The sequence below is a fragment of the Cebidichthys violaceus genome, unplaced genomic scaffold (genome assembly GCF_023349555.1).
Source record: "Cebidichthys violaceus isolate CVI_PGR_0920_01 unplaced genomic scaffold, fCebVio1.0.p SCAF_12, whole genome shotgun sequence".
NCBI classification, from domain to species: Eukaryota; Metazoa; Chordata; class Actinopteri; order Perciformes; family Stichaeidae; genus Cebidichthys; species Cebidichthys violaceus.
The window spans coordinates 5968740-5990487 of record NW_027176285.1 but is presented as its reverse complement, the minus strand read 5'-3'; the positions used below and the strand labels follow the sequence as shown (position 1 = coordinate 5990487).

General features: G+C 40.4%; 1 protein-coding gene across 1 annotated transcript in view; it reads right to left on the bottom strand.

The window, feature by feature from the left end:
* The window catches only part of LOC137868948 (cingulin-like protein 1), a 57394-nt gene extending 37415 nt beyond the window's left edge, over window positions 1–19979 (bottom strand). Inside the window, exon 1 of the mRNA XM_068706005.1 lies at window positions 19833–19979. The gene's annotated coding sequence lies outside the window, so the exon portion shown is untranslated. The remainder of the gene's footprint in view (window positions 1–19832) is intronic.
* Between the last annotated feature and the right edge of the window lie 1769 nt (window positions 19980–21748).

The window sequence follows — 21748 nt, the reverse complement described above, 5'->3', positions numbered from 1 at the left end:
AAGTGTATTTTTCCAGTTGTACTGTTTGTTGGGATTACGTGCCTCTATTGTTTTGCCAAATGAATGAATTAAATACATTTAATTAGTAAGACATTTGTATAAGAATGAGGGCTGCAACATTCTAATAAATAAAAAAAACATTTCTCCTGTAAAATAATCTTTAAAATGTAAAAAGATATTCTGACTGTCCCTTCACAGTGACACCTAGCTTGAAATTAACTACTGTACCTAAAACGAAGTGGACATAGTCAATGTGATGTCACCCATTGGGTTATGGACTACGGTTCAGAAGCCTCGAGTTAAGCATTTTCGCCGTTGCCATTTTGTTTTTTATGCAACCAGAAGTGACACAAGGGGGTGGAGCCATGTACAACCAAACGCTGACCAAGACAATTTTTGGAAATGTTACAATTACCTTTTATGAACTGAAAACACACTGTGAAATGGTTAAAGTTCTATGATGAAAACCACGGTTGAGACTTGTCAATCACTGTGTTGCCCCGCCCTAAAACATATTCCGCTTTATGGTCTGTTTGACTCTAAATGGACCATAATTTACTAAATGAACATCATGCTTTTCTCATTGACTTCTATACAACCAGAGGAGTCGCCCCCTGATGGTCAGTAGAGAGAATGCAAGTTTAAGTCACTTCAACATCTTTTTCTCTTTTTTCAGAACCGGAGGTTGCTGCCTGTTGGAAACAGGCATTACAATCTTTTCTCCGTTTTATTCATCATCATTACTTTGAACTAAATATCGTTTGGACTGTTGGTCGTACTGGCATTTTACAGACTCGGGGATTCAACAATCGACATGTTGAATTAAGGAAGATCAGTTGCAGCCTTATGAATCAAAATAATAAAAAGAGTGGAAATGAAGAAGAGGAGTGACGGAAAGATATTGAGTACAAACAGGAGTAGAGGGGAGGACGAAGAATGCAAAGATGAAGCAAAAATGTTTTGACAGAGTGAACAGGAGAAAAGACGGATAGAAGGGGGGTGAAGACAAGATTAATCATGTTTAGTTTTGTTCTATTACACAACTATCAGAAAGAACGACGTGAGAAAATTGAAAGACAAAAAAAGAAGAAAAAGGGACCGAGTGAAAAAGAAACGTTAAAAACAAGCACTGCGATGACCACATTATACTTCAGAAATGAAGATGAAGAATTACTGAGGTAATAAATCAAGAGAGAAGTAGGATAATTTTCTCATAGACTTCTTTTTGCTTTTTGCAACCTGATGGCCATTAGAAAGAATGCAAGTTTTAAGCACTTCTGCATTGGCTTCACTTCAGACTGTGAGGTCTCTCCTCTGTGCCATTTGTCAGGTGACATGTTCTTTAGAGCGATTGTGTCTTGGAAGAGACTTCCATTTGCACCTGTCAGGTGGGGGTCATGTAGAAATACAACCCTCTGCTAGCTTTGACTGTGATGGATTACCTCGCTCCGTGGAAGCCATGCTTACAATCTGAAGCAGAATGAGCGGCAGAAGCACAAAAGCTGATATCTTCTAATGACCGCGCTGACTTTGTCCCAAAAAAGAAAAATCACAAAAAGCAAAAGTAAAACTAAATAACCTGAAGGTTTCTTCTTCTTTAAGAAAAAGTGGAGAACACTTTCAATATTTTTAAGTTGGTTTCAGCAGTAAAATGTCAAAGTGCTCCATAGTATAACATCAGAAATGTTCAATATTGTTACAAGTCTGCCTACTGAACAGACTCTGAGCTGGTAGGAGCTTCCCACCCACCACTGTTCGAGACCCACCACAGAGAGCCATTGTGAGACTGCGCTGAAGCGGCTCACCCGGGCGGCTCCTATGTATGGTTTTATCTTAAAAGGAGGAAATCAATCTTCATACATATTTATAAAAACTACAGATGGACAGCAGGCAATTAATTCCCTCACTCGCCGTATGAGTGGATCTATTCACAACATGAGTGGGCTGGGTTTTCATGACACAGTGAGCCTGTGTTGTCTGATTAAATGCAATCAAAACAAGTCCATTGTGTTTTAATCCCTCTGAGAAAGATTACATGCACTGACAGGAGTTTGAGGGAGCAGAGAGTGGAAAAAAGGACGATGGAGGCAAGACAAAATAAAAAAAACTAACCCAACCAAGTCCTTTCTTTATAAGAAAAACACTCATTATGAAGTAAAACAGTGCCTGGTGAATGCCTCCTTTAAATTGTGTTTCTATGCTGCTCATTTGTTTCCCAGCAAAACGTAATTGGGAATACAAATCAGAAGTATAGAGACGTAACTTCAATGAGACAGAGTTGAACCGTCAGAGAAACATAACCTGACATTGTTCAATGGTAAACATAAAACATTCCTGTACTCATACAATGCTGCTATCTGTATCACTTAGTGGAAAGTAAAATGTTGGTTTCAAAATGACACATTTACTAAATATTAATGTTTTTTTTGTTTTCTAATTAAGCAAATCTAGCCCATTGTTTGAGCAGTAACACTTTCACTGTTTTGATGCTAGTTAATAGCTTCTGAGCTGTAAAATGTTTCTAAAATACTCACTGCAGGACCTGGAGAGAGAGAGGTGTTCATGATGACAGACAGACTCAAAAGCCACTTCCTGACTGAGCTCAGACCACAGGGGGGTTCCTGTGTGTGTGTTAGTGGGGGGTGCATATACTGTGTACATGGAGATGACCCTGACTACAACCTCTCCACTGGCCAGAGAGAGACAGAGAGAGAGAGAGAGAGAGAGAGAGAGAGAGAGAGAGAGAGAGAGAGAGAGAGAGAGAGAGAGAGAGAGAGAATGTGAGTTAGCTGGTTAATATCCGGCCAGAGTTTGTCAGGGTTTCTGTGCCTGATTGATCAGTTTACTCAACCTCTTATTTGTGTGTGTGCGTGCGTGCGTGCGTGCGTGCGTGCGTTTGTGTGTGTGTGAAACAAAGAAACAAAAAGACAAGCTATGAATGAAGGAACAAGTCCCAGACTTCTACAATAAGAAAAAGGTTGAAATAAATTAGATGAAAAAAATTCCGCTAAACTGGACCAAACTCATCCAAGTGAACACCAAACTAAAGAAAACAAGATGAACAAAGTATGTGGACATGGAATGCGTCTCAATTCCAGACTACATTCATAATTTTCCACATTTAGGCCGAAAAAAAAGAAAGCAGATCTTTGGCTATTTAAGGTCTCAATGCTGGATACAGAACTCAATATAAACAAACAGTTTAGGAATCAAGTCCAGTCAAGTCGGCGCTAAGGAATAATAAACCTGAGATTGCATTGTTGGATTACAAAGTTCAAGTCCTCACCCCCCACCAACTCCCACCTAAGTCATAGGAGTTCTAATTCCCACCCCAGGGAGTGTCTGGGTGGGGCCTGGTGACTGTGGCAAGTCGCCAAGTCAGACACACCTTGATAAGCAGGCAGGTATGAGGAGGGCGGAGCCTCCCTGCATGTCTGCAGCTCTCTCTCTCTCCCCATTTGTTGACTTTGATCTTTTCAAGCCTTGTTTCTGCTGTCTCTTTATCTCACAAACACACACACACACACACACACACACACACACACACACACACACATACATTATTGTATGTAACAAGATTAAAAGTCTGAAACCCTACCAGATGGTGAAGTAGTCATTACACTACAAAATAAGAAAAATATGTTAGACTAACTAACAAAAATGTAGTTTGTCCTGAGAGTGTCGTTAAAATAAAAAAGGGTTCATCCTCTGCAGAGCAGGAATGACATCAGACAATTTCAGGATGAGCGGCACAATGTATTGTGACATGTCTTGTATAAAAATGTAGATTTAGTCAACATGTTGGAGCTACAATTAAGGTCAAGTCATCGTACGTATCAGGAGTCTTCCTCTGGGGAGCATGAATATTTACAGCTCATTTTATGGAAATCTGGACTGCACCTTGGAAAAATAACTAGCTGTGGACTGAAGCGTGGGGCATGGCTAATGAGCGCTTTGTAAAGTGTACTACATAATTAAACTATCTAATTTGAAGTACTGTATAGTGTCAATAAGTAGAAGTGTGAATACTTTTGTTGAAAACGCTGCATTATTCAGGTTTTTGGGGTAAAAATCCACAACAAGCTGAACATCCCGGACAAGTTTGACATATTACAGCCCAAAATAATTGTAGCCAACATGTAAGCTCTGTACGTTTACATCCACCAGACACGGAGCAACGTTATCATCCCCGTTAGAGACGTGTTTTTGTCCACTTGATGGATGGATGTCCAACATTCACTCTGCATTTAGCGCCGTTTAGGTCTCCATCAAAAATAAAAATATGTTTCTTTAACTGCTTAATTGTTCCATTTTCTACATCAGCTATTTGGTAACTGTTTCATCTATTTGATAATAGGCAGGTAGTCTTCAGTCAGAGCCTGTTGAAAAAAGCTGCCTGCTTGTAAATGTGCTGACAAACCATAACAATGGAGCTAAAAGAGGCAATAATACTCTGTAGAGCTGCAGATTTGGTGAGAATTCTTTGCGGGTTTGTTATTATGAGTGACCCCTTTCATATTAATAATACTAATAATAATACATGTATTTGTATTGCGCTTTAGAAAGGTACTCAAAGGCACTTTACATAGTAAAAAACAGAAGCAACAGAATGGTCCTTTCACAAAGAAGCATATCAACCATAGGTAGAAACACGTGCTGTCACACCTTTTAATGGAGTTAATGAATTGATACAAGTACAGCAGTTTTAGCAGCTATTTCCATATCAATCGGGGAAAATAGCAATAGGTTATATACACGGCCTTATGCCTTATCAAATTTGAAGATCTCTTGCTGAACAGATTTTACAACCAGCAGATGGATGTATAAGTAGTGTAGCTTTTAAAAACATACTAAAATCACATATCTGCTAGCACAAAACCCTCTGGTCTGTCCATTTGCTTTTACACCAAAAAAGAGCCACACCAGAGTCCAGGACCAAGACCCACCTTTTCAAGCGGTCTTGATACGGTTGTTGATCCGCTGCAGGGTTCGATTGATGGCTTTTCACACCATCCAAAACCAACAAAATAACTGAGCAGGCCGACCACAGTTTGTTTAAACCCAACCAAACGGGTTAGGTGTGAAAGCAACAATGAATTGACCAACTGTTTTATACGGAAACATTGATCAGTGCAGCTTTTAGTCAAAGTACTACATTAGTACTCCACACAGTGGAGTGTTTATTTCCTTTACCAAAAAGACTTTCTGAGAGAATAGCCTTACAGTGAATTCTTTCAGTATGTAATCCAACATCTACTTCAGTAAAAAGTACAATCATACTGACGAGAGAGTTACTTTTCCTCCCAGAGAAACTCAGAGGAGCGTCCCATTCTTTTCAGATGAGGCACTGCAGTCTCTCCCTGTTTGAACAAATAACATTGTGCAGTCAGATGAGGTTGCTTCATGAAGCAGGAAGTTATGAATTACGGAATCACCTGTTGTCTTCACACTGTTTATCTGTAATGTGCAGATATTTCTAAAATCATTTGTATCATTGTTTTTTGATGGTTTTTAAATCACAGTTCACATTTCTTTATATTAATCTCTACTATTTTAATGTATATATAAACACACACACACACACACACACACACACACACTATTTTAAATTTTTTATATGCCAGGGCAGTGAATGACCAGGAAGAAAAGGAGAAATGGGAAAAAAAAAATATATATAAATATTTTTATAAATATTTTAAAGCTGATAAAGCCGCAAAAGTGAAATCCAAACTATTGTTGACGTTTGATTCAGTTTCTAAAAGCTCATTTAAAATACATCTGAATTCTTATCAACTGTCCATCTTATCTGTGAATGACATGATAACCCCAAAAGTCAATACTCAGCAAACAGATCTGTGTGTGTGTGTGTGTGTGTGTGTGTGTGTGTGTGTGTGTGTGTGTGTGTGTGGTGAAGTACATCAGGGAACTCTCCTCCCCAGCATGCCTTGCTCATGACTCACAGCTGTGGCATGTCACCTTGTGTGCTGGTGCACTTTGATCCAGCAGCAGCTTTATGTTGGGAGTGAACAGCAGGAGACGCCCTGCAGGCTCATTAACTGACCAGGAATGCTTCAACCTGATAGCCCAGTCTTCACTAAACACTAACAAAGATAATGGGAATTTACACAAATGTCACACAACATGTATGTCATATAAAAACATGTCGGGTTGCTCAAGTTCCACAAAAAATTGTATTTCTATTTTTTTTTTAATTTATAATCTTTGGTGAAACTAAAAGCCATTTATAATATGTACACAGGTTCCGTAGTCATTCACTATATTACAAACTATTTTAAAGATCATCTTCTCTTTTGTCAAGAGCACATAGTTTTTTTTTCTTTACAAATAAATAAAACTAATAAAAACACTTTACTTAAAAAAATAAAAATAAAAAATAGAATAAATAGGGGTTGACCGTTACACAAAATTCAGTTCGGTATGAACCTTGATTTTGGGTCAAAAAAATACATATATATATATATATATATATATTTATTTATTTATTTATATTTATCGATTTTTAATGTTAAGATTCAACAGTTGCTCATTGGCCATAATTCTTACTGAAACAGTGAGGACACTTAAATACTGGCCTATTGTTGTTAAGGACAAATAAATAGCTAAAAATAAATGTATGTAATGTAAATGTCATTTTTTGTTTCGTTGCACTAATCGACGTGTTCGGGTGAGGCTGTTGTAAATTAAATGTTTGTGTATCTGCAGATATGACCGACTTAAGTTGAACTATGTAAGCATTCAGTTTGACACAAATCGTTGTCCATTGAGCTTAACTAATCGGGCTAAGCCGACTTGCATACTACAGCTCTGCTACAGCTGGTAACACAACCATCAGCACTTTGGGTTCTACCAAGAGGACATTGCATACCCGACCGAACATCCTGTACCAAACGGTTCAGGACGAATAAATGTGCCCCACCAGCCCTAAGAATTACTGCCTCGTGGTCGTTTGCCTACTTATATGTGAATTTGATGGAGCATTGCCTCTGGCTGGTAGCACCCTGAAGGACTACAAATATTTTCACCGGGCTGGATGACAGGGATTTTGACTACTACTACTTTCTTTGTTACACCCAAAATAGTAAACATAACACATTTGTGCAATTCAAATTATGTTCAATTTGCTGTAGCACCTCCGCTAACCACTTTTTTACTGTGGGAAACCTTTAATATGGGCTTTCATGTGCTGCTACCTAATCCAGAGCGCTCTCTCTCTCTCTCTCTCTCTCTCTCTCTCTCTCTCTCTCGCTCTCTCTCTCTGTATAAAACAGTAGAACCAGTTTGTCCGTATGTAATGCGGTGAATAAGCAACATAGCACCTCTCCTGTATTTGCTCCTTGTCTTCGCTCCTCCCCCGTTAATTGAAGCAGAGCCAAACCAGTTCCTCCATTTAACAAGAACACCAGTTTAGGATCACACCTCTCTCTCTCTCTCTCCACATCATTATCTGTTTACAACAGAACCAGTTTCTTCTGCAGCCTGTGTGTTTCTTGAAAAGCACCCGTAAAGAAACTGTGTAGAATTACCCATGTTGTGTTCTGCCACTCTCTAAACTGCCTCCCCTTAGTAGAAAAGATCAATTTGCCACCAAATTGCAGGCAAAGTAACGCTGAATTTCCCTCTCAGGATTTTCATTTTCAATGGCGTCTTCGAAATATGGAAGGTGAACTGCGCCTCCACACATCACAGATGTGCCGGATTTAATACATAACCGATAAAGTGCAGTTTTTATTTTAAATAAAATGAGACGTGTTCCAGTAGCATCCCACGCACATTGTGTACAGTAGACTGATTCATGGCATGTTTTCACTGCATACAGGTAATACCACAGGCTATTTGAGGCTTGGCACAACACAGGTCTTACACACACACACACACACACACACACACACACACACACACACACACACACACACACACACACACACATACACACACACACACACACACACACACACAGGTGTGCAGGGCTGGGTTAGTAACCTACTCACATTGAGCACCTCCCAAAGACTCACCTCAGATCTGTCATTTCTCAGACAGACAGAACCGGCGGGGAGACAGGTAGACGTGATGTCAACCAAACACGCAGAGGAAGAGAGATACTCAAACAGACGGCCACGTACTGTAGCGTTGCATTAGTGTGACACCAGAAGACAGTATCTGCCTTTTGTCCAAAAGCTTAATATGACATTTTATTGAATCTATTTGCTTTGATGTTAGGCCGGTAGTCCAAGGCAAAATTTTGAGTTTAATTAACCGTCAAAGCAAATGATCCTTATGATAATTTCCATAATTCTCCAGCCCTATTGTATACAGTAGAAGAAAGCCTGAAGACAGACAAACGGTAGAAGGATGTGCGTACATGAAGACTTTTAAACTCTTTCACTTTCTCAACTCTTCACTTCCGTAACTAGAGCATCGACAAAAACAACAACATCCACTCTCCAAGCACTGCAGCTCCCACCCAGCACCCACCCAGCCTGCACCCTCTCGGCCCTCCGACGAGGCTTAATGAGTAATAAGCACTGGGTGACCACAGTCTTGGAGTCAAGCCAACTTTCCCAGATGCCAAATTGAAGCCTGGAGGTACTGCATAATGCAAAACAACACTCATTAAAACTTGGAGGGGGAAAAAAACAAGTAGCTATAAAATGCAAAAATGCACTAAGACACATTTCAGGAGATGCTTGGTGGCAGTTCTGAAGTGACTGAGATGAATAATTAGGACTCTCGGGCATCCATTAGCAGGAGAAATTACAAGATGTGGAAAATGGGCTCCAAAACACACTGATGACCCTAAAATCCAAACCGTTTGGCCTGAACATTATGTTAAGGTGGGGAGCTTTAGAGAGGCTGACGAAATGGGATGAAAGGCTTTCAGTGCAGAAACATAATGAGAAGCATTCAGATGAGATCAGTGAGATAATACGCCAGTTAGCAAGAATAAGTGTATGCTGTTTGGAGAAGAGAATTACAGAACTGTGTAAAGACCGCGTACCCCACATTACACTGCAAGTGTGTGTTGGTTTTTGGGGTATTTAGACCCACTTTTATATAATACATCAAAATCCTCATAGCCCTCTGTGTCAGAATATCTTGTTAAAAATCAGCTGACAACACAAACACATCACTTTCCTGTCACACAAATGCATTACAACGTGTGCAAATCTGTAAATCTGGGAACAGATGTAAAGATAATGGAAACCTTGAAATACCCCACACAAAACCAAAGAGCACACTGTGAGCGAGTAGACGATGTAGTGTCCTGTAAGCAGCCCATCTGAATCCCATGAAGTGTCATGTGTTCCTGTAGCAAAAAAGGAAGGCCATCCATCAAACTCTGTTTCCCTTGATAATTTATACTGCAGCTTGCACACAAAAAAGGCAAAGAAAAGGTGGTAGCTATGCAGAACAAGCTTGAGGTGAGTGAACTTGGATGAACTGGGATATTAACTAATTGTGACTAATAGTCTAAAAAAAAAAAAAAGCCCACAAAATCAGCCAGCCTGAAATGACTACATGAGCGTCTATGGAGCGCGGCTGGATAGGTGTCGGACCCTGGTCGGAGCTGGACGATGCTACTCTATGATTGGCCAGTCAGCATGAAAGGGGCGGGACTTAGCAAAAGATCAATTGGTCACACAATCCTAATTTATGTACAAAGTTATGAGATCATTGACAGTGTTCCATTCCCATGTCTGTACGCTAAGTATGGAGTTAGCAGGCAATTAGTTTAGCATAGCATAAAGACAGGAAGTAAGGTTAAACAAGCAAGAGATGTCTGTTAATTGGTTTAATGTTTCATGCATTATCAATTACCTAAACAAAGCTACGTGTTAGCAGGTTGTTGTGGCTAATTGGTAAAGAGTTGAAGAAAAACTTAGAAACAAGACATTCACGGAGGCCCAAGTGGACTTTTTGCTAAACCACTGCTTGCTTGCTAAATCTTTTGGATAAGACAGTAGAGGCATGGAGTGTTTTATTATTTTTTTATTTTTACCACTGATACTGTAATTCAATAACCAAAAACCTCCCTCTTCATTTTTATTTTCTTTCTGACATCTCCACCAAATCTGTCCACAAACCATTAACCAGGATATTTCCTTGAAATAGTAGAGTCCCTGTGAATCAAAGGTATTCTGGGAAGTGGGAATGTCTCAGTGGCTTCAGCATTCTGACCTGAATTCTACAACTCAAATCACCTGCAAGGGTGATATAAAGCACCATAAATCTGTAACGTGCAATGCATTCCAGGAGTTATTTCATGTAGACATGCTTCTGCTTCTGATTTTAAAAAGTACATCAAAAGCAGATTCCATGTGAGAGTTAGTATTCTCTCTGACCTTCGTGCCAGTGTAGTGTTTCAAAACACTCTTTCAGGTCATGAGCTGGGCTTTCATTCTCCAGTTAATTCAACCGCAGAAACTAATTTAGAGATGGTTGAAAGGGTTTATTAAACTTTGACTGCGCTGTGATTTGAGCAGAAGATGCTGCGTCTCAGTAACAGATGGGCTCTCCTGAGACTTTGTTCATTCACAGCTACAACTACAAATCCCTGGGATCTATCTCTACACTGCAGATGGATTGGATGTCATGCTTTAATTTTTTTTTTTGCTCTTTGCTGTCAACTTTTCCAGTGATTATTATGACACACCATGTGATCAGAACGTACTGTGGACATATTGTCACTTGGCAATCACCCATGGCAATGCCAAACAACCCTACTGTTGGGCACTTGGAACCGAGAGGACCTCTGATGTGTGATAAAGTGCTAATCTTTGAGATCTGCCTCTGTTTTTATTTAGTCTCCAAGCTGCCCAGAGATCACATGCCAATGAAACCTAGTGGGAGGGGCTGGGCTGTTCTCTCTTAGGGTGTTCTGTTGTTGCAGTTTGGGCTCTTTTATTTGTCTGTTCAGCTATGGTGGACTTCTCTTATAATTGTAACTACTATCAATTCCGAAATGATCGGAAAGAAAAATCAATTAGCGCCACATTTGTGAGCGCTGCAAGAGAAGGGACAATATTTATTGTCCCTATATCAGAAATGTAGTAGTCGGTACCAGGACCAGTGAAAGTCCACGATTCTGGACACCACGATTCTGGACACCACAGGATTTATTGTGGTAGAAAAACAATAAATCCTGTGTTCTTCAACACATACTCCATTACTGTTTGCATACTGTTTTTAGTGAATTTATTATTGATGCCTGGTGAGCCACCTCAAGTTTTTTGCCAAAAACTAAAATTTTACTAGATTACATTTGAACACATGATGATAAAGTCATAATTCACCTTTGCCCAATGCTCACTTTTACTAAATAGAGCTTGAACTCATCACAATGTAACTTAATGCAACCTCAGTTAACATAAGCTGTTAACTCCGTTAACCACCGGCTGCTAACAGCTAACATCAACTTGCTATCATTTCAAAACTGATATGTTGTTCACAATGTAGCATTATCAGGAAAATGTTTCATCATCCCTGGGTCGACAGGGCGCTGTTGGTCTCAAACCATTATCCCCGGTACCTATGGCACCGAAAGTTCTGTATAAAAACAAGTACCGTCACATATTCAGAATTTTGGCATCGACTTGGTACCGAAGCATCGGTTCTGGTGACATCCTTAGAAACTACCCACTTTTTGCTGATTCCAAGCACACTGTAAATTTAAAATGTACCATTTGCACTGCCCTGGAGCTTTGCACAGACCCACAGGTGAGTGGTCCCAGGCTAATAACACTTGATAGACTCATACACACAATGCAAACTTAAGCTGCCAATCCACAAAAGCTGACGATCGTGACAGAACCATTGCAAAACCTGTGGTGCTAGATAACAGTGTGAAACATGTTCACAGTCTGCAGATTTACAGCGTTGTTGACTCACTTGATTATAATTGAATGAAGTAACACATTTCATTCTCCAAATATGGGAAGCATGATGCATGTTGACGACTGTCTCTACTTGCATTATTTCCTACTCGCGTAATCTGTTATCAATCAGTATTTAGGGGCCTAGAAACAAAGTAATGTCTGTGTCTACATGAAACTACTTCTAGGAAATCTAAAGACTTGGCATCCTCTTCACGCAAGAGGAATATCTGACAAAGTTTCTGCCAGTCAGGATCAGATTACCACATGCCAACAGCCTGCTTTAAAATCTGATGGTTGAATTGCACAACGATGATACGGACACAAAGTGCATCACAGAGTTTAACAAGGAGCTGTCATTTACAGGGTAAGTTGACTAAGTCAACACACACACACACACGAATGGCAATGATCGGAAGAATGTGATGCTACCATTGCAAACTATTTTGCGTGTCTGCGACAGCCTGCCGTTCAAGCCTCACACCCTCATTCCTGACATACCTGCCATCTTCATCCACCATCCCTCCTTTCCCATGAGTCATTGTTGAGTTGCAGTTTGTGACATTATGACGCACTCAGTCAGAACATTATGAGCACATATTGGGCCAGTACTAAAGTCCAACATGTGCAATGCTAGCAACAGGTCACAGTAGGCTGTATGGGGACACTTTAGTTTTCTGTGATGAGTGAAGTCTTACACATTCAGGACGTTGAGTGATAATTGACACAATGCTAACAGTTTACTGTAACACTCCCCCACTGTACTGCTAAAAATGTAGCACTCAACAGTTTAGCATGGGAGGTGATTACAGGTCTTTTAGCATTCACTATGCTGATTTATAGCAAGCTCCACGCTAACTCTTTAGCATACACAGTGTTGCTTTACATTACAGTCATTTAGCAGACGCTTTTATCCAAAGCGTTTACAATTCAGTATCTATCTACCGTAGATGCAGCTACTGGAGCAATTTTGGGGTTAAGTGTCTTGCTCAAGGACACATTGACATGAGACTAGCTGGAGCCGGGGATCGAACCACCGACCCTCTGATTGAAAGGCAGCCCTGCTCTTCACTTAGCCACGGTCACCCTTTAGATTTACAGAACCATCAATCTTGGAATCTATTGGCCATGGGTCTGACAATAATTAAACCTCTGGGGGCAACAGTATTTCTGGGGTTCTGGTGTAGCCAGCGGATATCCAGGCCCAGCTAAATATTTCATTACTGCCAGCAAGCTGATAATCAGAAACGCAAGAAAACAAAATGTCACACTGACTTTGACAATTGATCCTTTACAGAATAAAACAGTGTATGGATGTGTTGTAACACAGAGCGCATTGACTAATGGGCCGCACAAAGAGGCTTTTTTTAGAGCATTATGGGAACTTTCTCCTGCTCCATATAAATTTCAATGCGTTAATGATTGATGGGCACCAGATGCCACCTCGGGGTGTTCCTCATACCAGACGACTTGACATTTGTATTATAATAGAAATGAATGCAGCACATAATAGACGGCTTGTTCAGTAAAACTTTGGAGCGGCAGAAGCTAAATACTTGTACTGCTTTATAGAGCCAAGCTCGTGTTCCTCATCACGTCTTTAACAGGAGGCCGAGAAATAAGGGCAGCGGGACGTGGAAGAGGAAGTGTACAAGACATGCCATGCCCACCTAAACAGCCATGTCCCCAACGACCACTGAATCCTACTGGATTTGACTGGTGGCAGATTTGAATTTTGTATTTTTTGATAAATTTGATGTAATTTGAAACACTACTGACCGTATTTACATGAATGTGCCCATTGCAGATTTAGATTACTCTAATGTCCATTAAAGTAGCGATAGACAATTTAGACAACTAGCATTTCTAAGTGGTATTTTTGTTTGTGCCTATTTCGCAAAGAGAACTTGATTGCTTTCCATTTTCTTCAGAGCCTAAAAACTCCAACAACACAGTCAGCGTTGCCAACTTGGCTACTGCGTCGCTAGATTTAGTGACTTTTCAGACCCTCTTAAAGACTTTATTTCTGAAAATGTTGAGACTTATAGATCAATCCATGGCACTTCTGCCAACAGTGCGTGGTCCTCCAATTTCTTCTTAACCCCAACCCGAGTGCCCTCACTGCAACCGACACAACCACTGAGCAACAAATGTAGCCTTCATTTTCCCGGGAGATCGTATCCTGTGGCAAACAGAACTGCACAGTGAAAGTTAGGCGATATGGAACCAACCTAAACAATGATGGTGTCAGTATTCTGAAGCCATTATATTGTGCAATCAACATTTATTTTATCATTTATAATAATAATAAAAATGTGTCTATTGCAAATTTACGTACTTGATATATATATATATATATATTTTTTTTTTTTTTTTATTAGAAATTCTGTATGCAAAACCCCTTTTGAATAAGTGCTTCTTGAAAAAATGTGGACATCAGTTTCATTAGGAGTTTAGGACATGCAATATTCTTTTGTAAATAAATGTTTGGAGGGGTTTCATTACCTCCTCATACAGCATATCTAATTGTTTTCACAGTAAAGGTATGTCTGTATGTCTGGGTTGGACAAGTGTGATCACATCTGCAAAAACGAAAGGAACAGAATGAAGAGAATGAACACACAGACATACTTTACTCCCAGTAAACCATGCTGACAGCTGACAACACCCTGAACAAAAACTCACCACGCAGCAATGGAAGAACACTACAACATTGTACATGCTCATCTTACTGTCATTGTGACAAAATGTAGTTGACCCACGCATAATTATGATCCCTTGAACTCACAGCTGCTCTTCTTTTTGGTTAATGGTTTGTATTAACAGATGAGACAGAGTATTCATACTAAACATATCTGAAAAAGTGTTTACTTTCAAGAGAAAATGGTAAACAGACTTGAATTTAGATAGCTCCTTTCTAATACACTCTTTCTACTTTACATGCCAACAGTTTCAATATTCACAGCAACACATTCACACGCCCTGATTGCACAGCCTTCGGCAACAATTTGGGGTTCAGCATCTTGCCAAGCAGAATGGAGGAGCCAGGGATCAAACCGACAATCTTCAGATAAGCGGGCGACCCGCTCTACCTCCTGAGCTACAGCTGCCCAGTGTTTCCTTAAAGTATCATTCCACTTTTATGACATTGCTAAATAGTGAGATAATGGAGGTTTCGGTGAATGTATGCACACACACACACCTACTGAGACACACACACGCACAGGTATCTGCAGAAAGGGACAGGTTTTGAAAAAACAATGACATCATCTATGATCTCATTGCTTATTACAGGGGCAACGGATCATAAAACTCACGATTTTGGATTGTATCACGGAGTGGAGTCACGGATCTCGGATTGGATCAGTACAGAAGACAAAAAGGTTATAGAACGTGATGATAAGGCTAAAATGTACCACACACATTACTCATTTTCACTAAACAGAACCTGAACACATCATAAAGTAACTGAATGGAACCTCCTTAAGTTAGCCATTAGCAGTGCTGCCATTGCACTAGCTAACGTTGGTCAGTAAAACTTATTTCACACTATAATGGTTAAACTGTGTAATTAATCCACGGTTCACATTGTTGCAGAACCGCAATGGGGGATCAGTACGGATCAACAGCGGCCCGTTACACCACTATTGCTTATTAAAGGTGGTAAATTCAAATGAGTTGGTAAGTGCATTAAAACCGTCTGCAGTTTCTGGCATCATCCGAGCAGACACTGAAATATAATGCCTACTGTTTGCAGAGCTTGCTTGCAAAAATGCAATTTTTACAAATCCATTCTCTGCATCGATAGGAAAACACCAAATAATGCATGCAGAGCAGAATTAGGACGATACACACTATGACAATTCAAAAGAGAGCATTGGAATTTTACGACCACTTAAAAACACACTCCACAACAAATCCCTCGCCTACAGGGAAACTCCAGAGAGATTCCCCGTCAGCCCTCTGGTTCTAGGACTCTGTTCACAATCAGAACCCGTTAGACAAAACCAAATTATAAGGAAACAACAAGAAAACTACTTGACACATTGGAAACAATCGACCAAAAAACGAGAGAAAATTGGAACGCTATTTGGCCTTCAACAGAGAATACACAGTGGCAGAACAGCTTCCCACTGTTACTGACCCAACACTAGTCTGACTGTGATCAGACTCTGCCTTGCCATCGAGAGACGCAAAGACATCGGGAACATATTATGAATACACAAAAACATTTTAAAAAGGACATCCAAAGGAACACAACCACCATGAAGACTGACAAGTTCTACTGTGCTCACTTATTTGTCGTTATATATTTTTACCTCAAGTTATGTTTACTTATGTGTACATAGACTACTAAACATATCTTAGTAACATTTTGTTATTATACGTTTGTTATACCAACTTTACTTATTATTTATAATACAATTTGTATTTTTTATATTTTATTACAAAATTGTAATGTTACACAGCTCTGTTCACACATTTCTGTATTCTAGTACATCTTTCCTTTTTGTACGTACATTTGCAGTATATTTAAAGTCCATTTAAATTGAACTGAATTGAATTAGAATTGAGTAAGAAAGAAAGAGGTAGGTGTGTGCTGGGCAAAACTCAGAGAGCACAGTTGGGTTTTCTCGTTGGTCTGGTTGGTTAACTGTCTGGATCAGAGTCAAGGGAAAGAATGTAGTCCCATTAATAAACATTAAAGAGAGAGAGAGAGAGAGAGAGAGAAAAGAGAGGGTGTGTATCAGTGTGAGAGAGCTGGATGAGGTTAAACGGATACATACTGTTATATATATATATATATATATATATAGTCTACTGTCATAATATTCTAATTCTTTTGAGAAAGTCTCCTCCTGCAGATAAAGATTTTTTTAATTTGAAAGAGTGACAGAAGATTTTAATAGCCAGAGGAATTGAAGTGGTGCAATCAGGGGGAAAGTAAAGTAATGGGGTGACTGTGAATAAGTGGAGAGCAGGGCCGCCTTTCAATCAGAGGGTTGGCGGTTCGATCCCCGGTTCCTGCTCTACTAGTCTCATGTCAATGTGTCCTTGAGCAAGACACTTAACCCCAAAATTGCTCCCGTAGCTGCGTCTACGGTGTGTAGATAGATACTGAATTGTAAGTCGCTTTGGATAAAAGTGTCTGCTAAAAATGACCGTAATGTAAAAAGTAAAAGAGTGGAATGAGGAAATACAAAATAAAAACATAAGAGGCGAGAGAAAGTGACTATGGTCTTCTGAACTTCCCATTTATAATGAAATAATGATTTTCCCACAGTGTGCAAGCTCAATGACACATGTCACATTCCAATCTATTTGAAACAGGTACATAACTAGTGCACAGAGTTAGAACTAATCAATCACTCACTATCAAGTTCAAAGAGCAGATGTCAAGAGAGGTGTGGCAGTACATAGACTTCAATCATCACCACATGTCAAAAAGACAATTAGCAAATACCAACAATTAAAGAATAGGAAATTAAAAAGTGAAAAAGAGGAAGGAAATAAGGGGAAAAGAGTCACAATTCAAAACTGACAAGTGAATCGAGACATGCTACAACACAAGGGAAAAAGTGAGAAAGGAGGAGGGAGATAAAGACAATCAGAGCATAAAAAGATGGACATGGAGATAAAGAGGAAGACGCCAAAAGGAGAAAGTGAGAGATGCTAGCAGCTGATATGAAGTCGGGGTTTTCAGCATTCCTCAGCCTTAGAAAACACTTAAACATGCATGGCTGACTCCCCTGTTTGCCTGCAGAAGCCGGTGAGACATTAGCATCACAACAATGTTTTACATGCAGAAGAATGCAGGACGACAGCACCGGGACAGTCTGTTAATATCACACATATCCACAAAGTCGACTCAGCTGCTTTCATTCGACAGTCTGATGTACTCGCTCCCTTTAGCTCTGGTTTGGGCCTTCACTAATCTCCATTTACAGATTCTATGAATCAGAATCTGTAGACAATGGGATCAAGATTTTGGTATCGGAAGCGTTCTGGTTTCCATTGGCTGTCCGAGTGGTATTGACCAATCGCATTCGATCGGGCTTCGGTTGTAAAAAGTCCGTGGGGAGAGCAAAAGAGGACGGAACTCGTTGGCTGAAACGTTACCTCAGAACCAAACGGCTATCGTCTGACAATGGTTTAGCGTTTTATTCATCTCTAAACAATACGGTTGTGGACGTCGTCTCTCAACTCCGACTCCATTCTCAGGTCTGAAGTTGCTAAATGGACTGTAAACAATGAAGGGGACATTGGCTACACCAGAACCCCAGAAGTACAACCCTGTTGCCCCCACAGGCTAAAACGCCATCAGACCGATAGTCGACGGGTTTCGACGTTGGTTCTCCAGCAACTCCTGGTAAGAATATTGAGTCCTTTAGTAGCACTGTGCAACTAAAACTATAAGCTAAATGAGGCAAAAGGCTTTCTAGAGAGTTGGTGGAGTGACCACTTCCTCATGAAAAAAATGATTAATGGAGCAATAACTGGACTGTTTTTTTGTTTTTTTCTGTATCAAACAGTGCGCCAGAACGCTAACAAACAATTAACAATCACCCGACTTGCTGTTTCGTCCAAACACATTACAGCTGTACCCTGGCGTGGTTAAAGGTCCTGTGTTATTGTTATTATTGTCATTAATTAACGAAGACCTGATGCCGTGGCTCCATGTGGTGCTGATATAAGTGACATTACCGCCACACGCCCAGCTGAAATAAAGATAAAGTCTCCTTTCTGCAGCCCTCTTATCGGAGCACAGTGCAGAGTACAGAGAGACTCGCCCTTTGACTGAGAGTGGCACTCAATATATTTCATCATTGTGAAAAATGGAAATTTCATTTGTCACGTTTGGCGCCATCTGTTACAGTCAGATGGAGTTTAACAAAGTGTGGAAACCGCTACATCACCTGAAACAACTAGGTAACAAGTGTTTCTTGGGATATTTCTCGCTCTTATAGATGATCATAACATTCCTAAAGTGACTTAATAAAGCACATTTTTGGAACAAAAAGTATATGGACTCAAGTGAATAGGCTGTGGCTGTGGCTGTATATTGTCTTTTAATATCCTTTGGGCTCTTCGCAGGCACCTCTTGTCACCAATATCACAGATCCTCAGTAGATGGGTACCAAAAGGTGCTGTGAGCGGTTTGAATCGCCCGCTGTAGAGCCTGCTGTCCTTTGAGCACAGGGACACTGTCAGGTTGAAAAGTTGGAACACGCCATTGTCTTAAATAACATTGTTTGCCGTAGCATTAAGATTTTCAATCACTGGAACTAAAGTGCCCAAAGCATGTGGTACACCAATGTATCCACACTTTTGGCCATATAGTGTGTTCACACTGACTCTGTTATGTCCTATGCAGGATCTATGGTGGAGTCCAGTTGTGCAGCAGATAATTGACATTTAGGACAACATTCTGACTTTTGTCTTAGCATTCTCATTTTAAACTCAAAACTCAGTTACATTTTTTTTTTAAATATATTAAAAAAAATTGTGACTTTAATCTCAGGGCCACATGTGAAAAAAAATGTTCACATGTGGCCCTAATCCTCTTTCATACACAATTGTGCCCCTCTAGTGACATGACATGACATGTTTGTTACTGTGGTCAGAACAAACTTTTAGGATATTATTCAACACTGCATTGTACAGTATTTAGGTATAACACGTATGCCTCTGTTACCTAATGGATTTACAGTGATCAAAGTTAGACAGTAAAGTACTTTTCTGTGATTGAACTGTCTCTATGCTCCGCTCAGAACTTCTAAAGTTCCACCACAGCCAGTTTAACTCCAGCACCAGGAAGGAACCGTGCCGTGAACTCACAGTAAAAAAGTAAACAATGACGGCAGCTCTGGACTGAAAGCACCAGCAGTCGGATTCGAACTCGGACGAGCAGCGTCCAGGTCTAAATTGTCAGCCTCTTACCTTGTTCAGTGATCCCTCCGCGCTTCTCCGCTGCCGACTGACAGCCTGCACTTCACTGCCCCGACAGGAGTTTGCCTTGTGGGTGGGTCCGGGGCTACACCTGGGCGTGTAGTGAGCGCGCGCGACGCCGCTGACGCACACGCACGCAGAGTAGTTGTCGATTTACCTGGCCCGCACGTTCAGAGCGGATGAGCAGGCGAGGGAAGAGTGAAGGGAAACGGGATGTCTGGCGGAGATCCGAGGAGAAACCTTATGAGTTGTGTGAACCTCCCTCCCTCACAACATGCTTAGGAGATGCAGTGCACCAGTCTCTCACCAAAATGCAACTACTGTAACTCATTCAGGAATGTCCTCCTCCCTTGAGGCGTTTTGGTTTCTGGTTCTCCTCTCTGACGTCACTGATGATTCTTTATTGAAGGTTTGAACTGGAACTGAAAATCATTATTTTTCTTATCTATCTATCTATTTATCCATATATCCACATATGTATCTATTTATCCATCTATCTACATATTTATCTATTTATCCATCTATCCACATATCTATCTATTTATTCATATATCCATATATCTATCTATTTATCCATCTATCCACATATGTATCTATCTATTTATCCATCTATCCACATATGTATCTATCTATTTATCCATCTATCCACATATCTATCTATCTATTTATCCATCTATCCATATATGTATCTATCTATTTTTCCATCTATCCATATATGTATCTATTTATCCATCTATCCACATATGTATCTATCCGTCTGTCCGTCCGTCCGTTTGCAGAATGTAGTTCATATTTATTTGCAAGTTGGCAAATTATTTATTCTTGTTTCTTTTTCTTGTAGGCTGTATTGATGTATGTGATGCATTGGTGTGAGAATGTGAAGCCCAGTTTAGAGAAACCAGACAGGAGTACCGGAGCGGGAGCAAAGCAATACACTGCTGTGGACTGAGGCAGTAGCAGAACCCTTCACAATAATCTGTAACAGTTTAAATTTACGCTATGTTTAGAATATTATTACCACTCTTCCTTGCCGCCACACAGACCTTTTTGACGGGGGAACTGAAGTCGTTATCCATGCTCTCTTCAAAGCCACAGGCTCCATTGACAAAAGCAGTAATACTACCTCTCAGGACACAGAAGTTGCTGTTCTACCGCTGCCTCTATCGCTAAGCTTTAGTTTTATCTCTAGGTGTCTGTTTCTCCAAACTGGAGGCATGCTGACCTCCATCTATAGGTAATACACTGACTATGTATAAGTACCTCATACAGCCCCACTTCAAAACATCCAAACTATCCCTTGAAGATGAAAACACAGTACAAACACATTGTTGAGCATTGTTGAGTCATCTAACAGACAGGCTAGGTGTGATACCTGAAAACATAATAACCTAAACTTTGATCACAACCTTAATCACAGTGGGGGAAGTCTGTCCCAGAGACCAGACCATGCGTGCCCCCCCCCCCCCCCCCCCCCGCAGACAGACAGACCTGACAGCTAACAGTGGAGGTTTGGAGTCTCCCGTTTAGAGGACTGGCTGTTGGTAAAAACAGCCGCTGGTTGCCATAGGTGTCAGACTGAACGTAGAGCTGCTTTGTGTTGGGCAACACTGACAACCACGCCTGACATTCCTCTCTGCTGGAGCTGAGAACACACCCATTCAGCTGGTTACACTGAGGACAAACACACACACACACACGGAAATATGTACACTTGCAATTAAATGGCACTAATATCTCATTCAAATCTTTTGTTGAGGACAAGCCTGTTTGTGAAAAGACTATTGAATATGTGTGAATAAGTTCTTTTGTCTGTCAGAGAGTCTCTGCATCAGGTTGCAAGAAGATCAGACTTCAGGTAATTGTCTTAATCTGAGCTGATAAAGGTACAGCACGTGGCACTTTATCGT